This window comes from Vombatus ursinus, unplaced genomic scaffold (assembly GCF_900497805.2).
Source record: "Vombatus ursinus unplaced genomic scaffold, bare-nosed wombat genome assembly UNPS02014798.1, whole genome shotgun sequence".
Taxonomy (NCBI): domain Eukaryota; kingdom Metazoa; phylum Chordata; class Mammalia; order Diprotodontia; family Vombatidae; genus Vombatus; species Vombatus ursinus.
The window spans coordinates 88,434,009-88,444,169 of NW_020954576.1; the positions used below are offsets into that span (position 1 = coordinate 88,434,009).

At 36.9% G+C, this 10,161-nt stretch overlaps 1 pseudogene; it reads left to right on the forward strand.

Moving 5' to 3' along the window:
- The first annotated feature begins 1,529 nt into the window (after window positions 1-1,529).
- On the forward strand, window positions 1,530-9,584 carry LOC114049481 (annotated as a pseudogene).
- The last annotated feature ends 577 nt before the right edge of the window (window positions 9,585-10,161 follow it).

The following is a 10,161-nucleotide window of genomic DNA, read 5'->3' on the forward strand; positions in this document are numbered from 1 at the left end:
ACTGTTTTCATGAGCTCTACTCAACTGGTTTGTCTGTAAATCTCCCATTGATTTGGCAAATCATGACAACTTTTACAACATAATTTACAACATAATTACAACATTCCCTTGGAGGATATGGTTTGGTCACTGAGACATCAGTCAACAAATGAGTATTTATTGAGTGTCTAACATGTGCCCAGAATAGTGCTTAGGTAGTGGAGGGGATACATGAGAATTATATGCCCTATCTTTGACCTTGAGGAGTTTATAGGCCTGCTGTAGAAAAAAAGAAACAATTAAAAATAATACAAGGCAGCATACAGTTAAGTGCTAAATTGTGTTGTGAGGATTATAAGTGTTAAGAGAGTTCAAAGAAAAGAGAGAAGTTAATGTCGTGGAAGGATTTGAATAGGAAGAGAGGCTGGGAAGTGAGGTAGGGTTATTAGTGTTGAAGGCTTTCCTAGAAAGGTGGAGTTGAGAAAGGGAATAAAGTGTGATTGAAGAGACATTGAGGAGGTGAATCTAATTGAGCAGACTGGAGCATTTAGAGGAATCCTGGAAAGTAAGGCAAGATGGGAAGGGCAAATGATTTTCAGTAATGTGCTATGTAATAGGGAGCCATTGTAGGACTTGGGAGGAGGGTAATGACATTAGGACAGTGCTTTTCCTCACAGAAGTTGTATTCCATTATGCAGATCCATGTGGAAATAACAGATAGGGAACTGAGACATAAACCTGTCCCCTTTATTAAGTTTATACTTAATATATTAAGAAAACAATTATTTTATCAGTTTGAGTGCAGCTTCCACTGATGCAAATCATAGATAACAATCTTCTACTTTCTAATGGCCATGAGTTATCATGACTGAAAAGCTTTATCACTCAATAGATAACCCTTTGGTAAGCCTCTATTTAAAGTCTTTCCAGCTTAATCAGAACTATCAGAGTTTGAACTTGGCTGGCATGGCTTTTAAGAACCCAAGTGAACATATAAGGAATATAAAGACATGATTATTTAGAGCAAAAGGGAGGTATATGTTTCCAACCTAAACTATGTTGTATGTAGAATGTCAGGAACCCTTTGTATACAGAAATCTGTTATTGATATGAGAGAAGATGTATGGCCCACCAGATAATTTTTCACTGGATAATATTTCTTTCACCCATTTGGTAAATCATACATGCATGCACATGCCCACACATATTTTTTTCTTCCAAGATTCTGATTTGAAGTACTTGATTTTATTTATTCTTGACCATTGTGAAATTACCTATGCTGCAATGTGAGAATCAAATGAGATGGTCCAAGTCATGAGTGGAAAATAGTCATAATTATTAATAATAGTAATATAACCTTAAAGAAATGCCCTACAAAAGAAGTTGCAAGGTAGACAGAACTTTTGTTTGCTGTTGGGCAGAATAGTTGTATCTCCCAGTAGGCCAGGCAGACTGGCTGATACATCCAGAGGGGACGGGTGTCAGGCTGGTGCAGGTGTCACTGGCTGCTCGTGAGTGATTGCACCATCAGCCTCCTACCGCGATCCATCATGCGGCCCCAGCCGGTGAAGAATCACAGCCTCAGCAAGGTGCTGAGCCCAGCAACATATCATTAAACAAGGTTACCACCGGCAGATTTGTTCCCATGATCAATCTGGTCAATAACCGTTCCACCTCACGGTACAATTTTTTTCAACCCTCCCCCACCCCTTAAAACATAAACAAGTATTATGAAAGCACTCATAGAACAATGTGAAGCTTTATGAGAACTTCATTTCTCCTGTGGCATTCTGTAAGCTTCTTTAAAAACCCTTATAAATCATGAAAAATTACCTTTACTACAGGAGATATCCTCAGGCAAGTGCTCTACCCTAATTCCATATTTTATTACCTGATACTTAACTTTTTTTCCCCAATTGATTACTGAATAGCAGTGGAGTAATTTCTTTAAAAAAAATTCTTCTGAAGTCTGCATACTTTGCTAGCTTCTACTATTTCTACTTCATCTTTTATGTTTTTTAAAGAAGGCCCTCTATGAAAGAGATAGCAGCAAAATACCTACTGTCTATCTTTATTCTAATGCTTTCCTTTTAACTCTTCACATGTCTCAAGTGAGTCAATTGATTAGTCATTCATACACTTGAAAACTTATTAGTGTTGAAAGCTTTCCTAGAAAGGTAGAGTTGAGAAAGGAAATGAAGTGTGACTAAGGAGGCATTGAGGAGGTGGACCTAATCAGATTTTTCATTTTGGGGAGTACTGGAAAGTAAGGCAAGATGGGAAAGGCAAATACTTTTCAGCAATGTGTTAGGCAATAAGAAAATAAGAAAGTTTCCTGAATTCATTTCAACAAAATGACAGAATCAAGTCAAGAACGTCAACAAGGATTTATTAAGCTCCTAATTGCCTAGCCCTATCCTAAGCACTGGGGATACAAAGAAAGGCCAAAGATAGACCCTGCTCTCCAGGAGCTCACAATCTAATGGGGAAGACAATACACAAATAACTATATATGAAGAAGGGATTTTTAATTGATTCAAACAGTTAGAATTTAGAAAATTGAACTGGAGACCTGTTGAAGCATTACAGCATCAGGTTGGTCAGAATCAAAAATCCCTGAATTACATAAATATGCTTTAATTGAGTCCAGTCCTAAATGTGAAGGATGGCAAAGCCCAAAAATATGAGAAAAGTAGGGAAAGGGAAAGGGAAGCAATAAGTGAGTACTTTTCCAACTTACAAGAGGCTTTCGTATTGAACTCATTTTGAAGTTTGTCTGACTTTTGACTTCACCTCAGTTAATTGGCTATTCCTTTGGAAAAGATGGAGAAATGGGGCACTACATTACTGAAAAGACATTGTTAAGCTAGAGGCCATCCAGAGAAGGTCAACCATAATGTTGAATGTCTTGAGATCATACCAAATAACTCTAGGTTCAAGAAAATAGGGGTGTTTAGCATAGAGAATTAGGAAAGCCAAAAATAGCTACCTTTGATGAATTATCACATAAAAGAGAAATTAGATTTCTTTTACTTGGTTCCAAAGACTTAAATTAGGATGACACAGCCAGGACTAAGGCAGAACAACTGGGACATTGTCCCAAGGTCTCTGAATTTAGATTGTGAACACAGGTGATGGTATTTGCCATCTTTCAGCATCATAGAAACAACAGAGTTTGGAACTTGGTAAGAAAATTATTTGAAATAGGAAGCTACCAGATGTTGTGCTGGGGTGACTTCCTATCCTCTCCCTGTTACCTCCTCTCCTCAATGCTGTGGTAGCCTTAAAAGCAGCAGTCTCTCATCAGACATCAAAATCTGTCTCTCTGAAACATAAGGGTATTCCTTCTTCCCCACTTCCCACCCTAACACTACTTGTACTACAATTAAGGGACATTTGTTTCCTGGGTCTTGGTTTGTGGAACTTTCCCCAGACACAAAAATTACTAGTTGTGGCTATGACAGTAGGATTTATAATATAAGAAATTCTGTATTTAGCCTAAATTGTTTGTACATTGTGGAAAAAAGCCTAGCACAGAGATCAAACAGAACATCAAACCTCACCCTAGAGATGGTGAACTTTTCCAGATGTTCCTATTAGATGACGTTGTTGATTGCATTAAGACCCAGAACATTTTAAGTCTGTCAGAAGAGATTCATATTTATTTTTAACTTTTACAAAGGTGTGTCTACTTAGTAATATACTAGCATTTCCCCATTACTTCCATGATATGCTCTTTCCTACTATACCTCAATTTCTTAGCTTAATTCCTACATAGCATTGATCCTACCAACTTCATGTCTGATGAGGCATGATTGCTGGGTGAGTCCTTCTTGTAGAGTTGGTTTCCAAGCACTGCTTCTTGTTCCTCAAGGCTTAAGGCTCTGCTGGCTACAAAATCCCACCTGGATTTAAACTTCCAGATTCCTATGTCTTACCTTCTGGATCTTTGAAACTCCCGAGATCAGAGATTCTATTCTCTTTATGCAGAATAGAAAAGAACAAATTAAAAAGCCAAAGACTGAAGTGCTCTCAGAGGAGTCATATTGCCTTAGTGAGGAAGAAGGACCCAAAGCCTTTCTGCCTTCCAGCATGGTCTCTCACTGGACTCAGGTCCAGTTCATTGTTAAACAATCCATAGAACCAACTCGTTGGGTTGTAGTCTTGGTCAGACATCGTGGATGAACAAAAACCTATACCCAAATTCAAACTGGATGAGAATAGCATAAATGAATTCCCTTTAGAAAATTGTGAAGTGTTTTTGATGACCTCAAGCATCTTCCTGAAATGAAGACCTATTTTTTTACCATCATTTTTTTTGGTGATGCTAGATGCCTGTAAACCTTGTAATATCATGGTCTCTGAAGAGTTAAACTTTTAGATCACCCAAAGACAAAGCTTATAGTGGGTAGAGATAAGATGTCAGAGTTATGTATGACTAATAAAGGACATTGGCTGGCCATGTATGGTTAGCAAGGGATAATTAATGGACAACCTTCATGATCTGGTATCCACACAGTGTCAAGAGAACTTGAGAAAGACCCCCAGCATGTTGTTTGAACTCCTTGTGGGGGATATATGGGAAGACGTGGACAAGAGATACATAGGATAAGAAGGAATGCGTGAGTTACAATCTGCATCACTGGAGGTAGTAACCATATTGATGAGATCCCAAATTTATTGAAGTATTTATGTGATTTCATACTCCAATTTAGGCCCAGTTTCCTTTTTCCCTGCCCTTAGTAGAGATGGGCAATAAAGATAATTCTTCTTCACGTAAAAGTTTATCCTATATTTGGAGACCACTATTGATTCTTCAGTAGCATAAGTAGATAGTTTCAATAAGGTGTCTATGGAAGCAAATTCATCCTTTCATTTCCCCAGAGTGTCACTTAATGTATTTTCATCCTGTACTGAACTGGCCACCCCGTATTAATTTGGCAGTTTGGAAGAATAGAACTCATAGTTTATTTTAAAAGCTGTATGTTGTGGTCCCCCACCCTCATCCCCTTTTATTAGTGCGACATATTTCCTGCCTAGGCATTGCAATTCAATTATTATGGTTCTTGAAGAAAGTTCTTCAAATCACTGTGAATTGTTATAGTGGTTTATATTTTTTATAGCTCACATTGTTGCAGCACTTTATCTAGACTTATCCTTTGCCCTTAGTATATTCTAACTTGTAACATACTTATTTGTGTACGTGTTCTTTTAATCCTATTAGATTATAAGCACTCTAAGGACAGGGGTTGTGTTGTTTTTCTCCTCTGTATCCCCAGCATGTGGTACTTAATACTTTACACATATGATCTTGTTATATTCTGCTCCAAATCTCTCCATCTTCCAGAAGAGGAAACTGATTGTTCAACTTCCTAGGTTTATTAGTATTCCCAATCACTACTTCAGGATATTTAGGTTCCAGTCACACTCACCTATCTTATTTGCTCTTCCCTTACCTCCTGCATCATCTCACCTCTTGTTTGCAGGGCTTTGTACAAACTGTCTTCTGAGTTTACAGTGCTCTCATCTCTGGCTTCTGATCTTGCTAAACTCATGTGCAACTAAGGCATTTTCTGATCACCCCAGATGTTAGGGCTTCATCTGTGTCCCTAACCCTATTTCTCTCTGTCTCTCTCTCTCTGTCTCTCTCCTCTTTCTATCTCTTTTTCTCTCTACATATATATGTATGTATAATATATTTATATATTTTATTTATTTATCTGTCTATATTTTGTTTCCTCCAAATAGTAAGCTTTTTAAAAAAAAATCCACTTGTCCCCAACACCTAGCACATAATAAATACAAGTTCTTAATAAATGATGAATGAATGAGTAAAGTGACTTACCCACAGTCACACAGCTAGTAAGTGGCAGACCTAATGCTCAAACTGGTCTTCTGACTCCAAGTTCAATGATTATCTACCTATATCATACAGTTTTTCAATCTTATTGGAATGCATTTCAAGTCAAGGCAAGGCAACAAGCATTAATTGAACACTCAGTATATTCCAGGCATTGTGTTAAATTCTGGGAATAAAAATACAAGCAGAGTGAAAGACGGTTGCTGCTCTCAAGGAGTTTACATTCTAATGGAGGAAGATAACATAAAAATAAGCTGAAAAGGAAGGGAAGGGAGGAGAAAGAGATGAAGGTACTTATGGTGGAGGGGGGTGGCATTAGAGAGAGTCTGAAAGAATGAGTACATACTGGAGAGGAGTGAAGACATGATTGGCCTGTGTGTCCTTCTTAAAATGGAAGTTCTAGGAGGAACCAGCCAATCAGAGGAAGAGGTCACAGGGGTAGAAGGAACTTCCACTTTTCAAGTCCAGGGGCAGAATGAGCTTACAAGGTGAAGAGGTTTCTGGGGCATTGTAGAAAAAGTCTGGGAAAGTCAGAGTCATCCAGAACATGAACTATTATCTTTATTGATACATACATTAGGTGCTTGATTCACTGATGATATAGTTGAGAACACACATTATTCTTTCAGAAGATGTTCTGTTTTAGTCTTTTCTGGTTAATATGATCCCCAAATTCTACCCAGTAAGGCAATTTTCATACATCAAACAAGGTGACAAAATGAAAATTTTATATATTGGTAGCTCTCAATTCATGATCATTTGTAGAAATTGGGTAAATTCATAATATTTCTAAGTGTCATTTTGCTATCTTCACATTTTTTGCCCTGTGTTTTCAGTTTCCTTTTTTCTTCTTACAATTACCTTCATGTTACAGATTACATTTTTATGTTAAGAAGAGGCTAAATTTGAGTCATGTCAGAGATATTTAATGTGGTTAAAACCTAGATGACTTATGACCTAGATACAATAGCCATGGCAGCTTTGTAATAGGCCTAGGTGGTTTTCATAGTACAGTAATGTGAAAGATTGAAGGAAGCTATTGCTTCCATAGCATACTATAATTTGACTCAGGCACTGGATAGATAAAGTCATCAATAACTCAGCAAAAAGAATTTCATATCTAAACATTCATTATACCTGCAAAATGCCTGAGCTCCTTGGAAGAAAGGTGATATAAATACAAAAGCATTCTTTCTATTATCTATTATTATCTTTCTTTTGGTATTGATATAGCTAATTCATAAATCTGGAATATAGAAAAAAGAAATGCAAGAATGTATAAATGTGTTATAAATATAGGGGAATTGAAATTGTTTTTCTACAGTAGTTGGAGGGCTGTTTGTAAAATTGTCTTGTATTCTCAAATACCCAAATGCTATTAGAGAATATTATCATTTCCTTTTAACAAAATGAAAATGTACTTGTAGTTTAGGGTACACTTGTCCCCAACTCAGGGTCAGTGTGAAAATTCTCCTCCATTTTCTTTTTTTTTTTTTAATATATGGAAAACAGTATGCTTATTCCCTTCTGTCCCTGGTGTAAACCCTAGTAGTGTGCCTCTCACAAATTAGAAAATGTTCTAAGGCAGTCTCAATTCACCTTACATAAGCTTTATTCTCAGTGGAAATCTTGTAGGAGAATCAAAGTCCTTTAAAGATTCCATAATGTGTGCTATATATTTAACTCGGTTCACCAAATATTTCTCATCATTTCGTCTGCTTGAATAACAGGGAACTTAATATATTGGTGAGGGTGGTTTTCTGAGGAGACTCTCCTTTCTCTGTGATAACTGTATTTGGCTTTTTTTACCCTGTTCTTCCCTAGCCATTGAGCCATCAGCAACACAGGCAAAGTCGACACTGAACTCTGACCTTTACTAACTTACAATCTATATTTGACACTTAGCAAATGCTACTTTTTTCTTTTATTAATCTTTATGTGTATGTCCTAGCTCCCCAAGTAGAATATAAGCCCCTTCATGGCAAGGACTGTCTCATGCCTCTTTTTGATAGTGCCTTTCTAGTACAGTGCTTTGCACACAAAAGGCCAGCCATCAATAAGTATTTATTGTTGGTGCCGCTGCTAAACCAAAAAGTTAACCATTCTTAGTGTAGTTGCCTCCAATTTGGGAAAATGTCCAGATGATCCAGAACTTTCTACCTTAGACACTGATAATTCATAGTCTGTAATTTATAACTCTAGAGAATTTTTTTAAGAAACTGAGAAATTGTTGTTTTCCCGTAGTCACACAACTACTATATGTTAAAATAAACAAATAAATAAATACTACTATGTGCTAGGCACTATGCTAAGTCCTGGGGACACAAAAGGAGGCAAAAAACAAATTCTGTCCTCAAGGAATTCACAGTCTAATGGGGGAGAAAACATGAAAACAAATATATACAAACAAACTACAGGATAAATAGGAAATAATTAACGAGGCCAGCTGCCTATGTATTAGATCATGCCGCATCTTGACTGATGGTTCTATGATAGAATTCTTCCCTCCTCTGCAGTAGGTCTGGATCTTATTCTTTGCCAAAACAGCAACTAGTTCTTATGAATCAAAAAATAGGTTGCTTGTTAATTAATACTTAGTAATAAAGCACTAATCAATTCTAAGCCTGTCTAGTATACAGTTTTATTGTTGTTCAGTCATTTTTCTCTTGTGTCCAACTCTTCATGAACTCATTTTGGTGATTTCTTGGCAAAGATACTGGAGTGACTTGCCATTTTCTCCTCCAGTTCATTTTCAAAAATGAGGAAACCGTGGCAAATAGTGTTAAGTGACTTCCCCAGGGTCACAAAGCTAATAAGTGTCTGAGGCTGATTTGAACTCAGGAAGATGAGTCTTCCAGGCCTGGCACTCTATCCACTGTGCCACCTAGCTGCCCAGTGTACATTCTACACTTTCTCTAATCAGATATTCCCCTTAGAATGACATATAAAAGTAGAGCTTCAAGTTCTGCAGCTATTGTTTGGTGTTGGCTTACAAGACAGACGAGTATAAGAGATTAAAAGCTGAAATGGAAAAGCATGGAAAAAAAAATTGGAAAAAGAAAAGGAAACAATAACAGAATCAGCTGGCTGTCATCAAAAGAAGAGAAGAGAGAGAGAGGCAGGAGAAACTGAAAAATAGCAACTGGGATTTGTCAATGGTTTGAACATCTATGTTTGCAATTGGTTTTTTGTTTTACTGCCATGATGGGAATGTTCAACTCCATATTGATGGCAGGGTAGTGACAAAACTCCCCTTCACTCCTCTTTCCTAAATTTGTATATTGGCATCTTCCACTTGGTAGTTGTTCAATGGTCTTAAAGATAAGGTGGAGAAAGAGGAACCCAGAAAGCTAAGAAACCAGCATAAAGACTTTCTCTTTTATCATAGAAAGACTTTTTATTTTATTTCATTTTTTACCAGTCACCTTGTTTCATTCCTTTCATACCAGGATTTCCACTATATGTAGTATGTTTGTTGAAATCTATTGGGGGAAGATTATACAGATTATTTCTTTATCTTCCTCTAAATCCTTTGTACCATGTCTATTAGACAAAACATGCAAAGATGCTTGGTTTTGCTCCTTCTTGGGCTGTCATTAAGCAAGCAGGGGGCTTTCTGGGTCCCCCAATTCCATCTGGAAAATTCTCCCAAGATCAAGCCCACAGCTTTTTCATCCCTTTCCTACTTGCTCAGATACTCAAACCAAACTGCTCTTATTTCATCCTGAGCAGGGAGCACCGTTAGCAGTGAGGGCCACTTCCCAGCTTTCTGAGCTGGTCTTGAGCCTCTGTACATGATTGGAATGAGAAGAGCATTCAGCAGATAAGATTAATGATTGTACTTAACCATCAGAGTGAAAAAATTTTAAATATTTTTATGTTGGTTAGATAAGTTTAAGTGATATTTGTGTGGTTGAGAAAGAAGGAATCTTTCATGTTATACTTGTTATAGTCTAAGAATATTTTTGGTGTGACCAGCTCATAATTCTGGTATATTCCATACGCCAAAGAAATATGGTAGGCATGAAGTCATGGGGGCTGAACTGAAAGCAGTCAGTTAAATCTGAGCACACTAAAAGAAAGAATTCAGTTTATAATAATTTTTCACGGCTAAAATATTAGGTAACTATTGACCTTAAAGAGACCTAGTTTATGCTACTTAATCCATAAGATAATATAATGAATATATCTTCTTCTGGCATGTTTATGAATGTAAGTCATCTTTAATAATTAAAGCTTATACTACATATAGTGGGGATCCTGATATGAAAGGAATAAAAAAAGTTGACTGGTAAAAAAAATGTCTTTACACGAGAATAAGG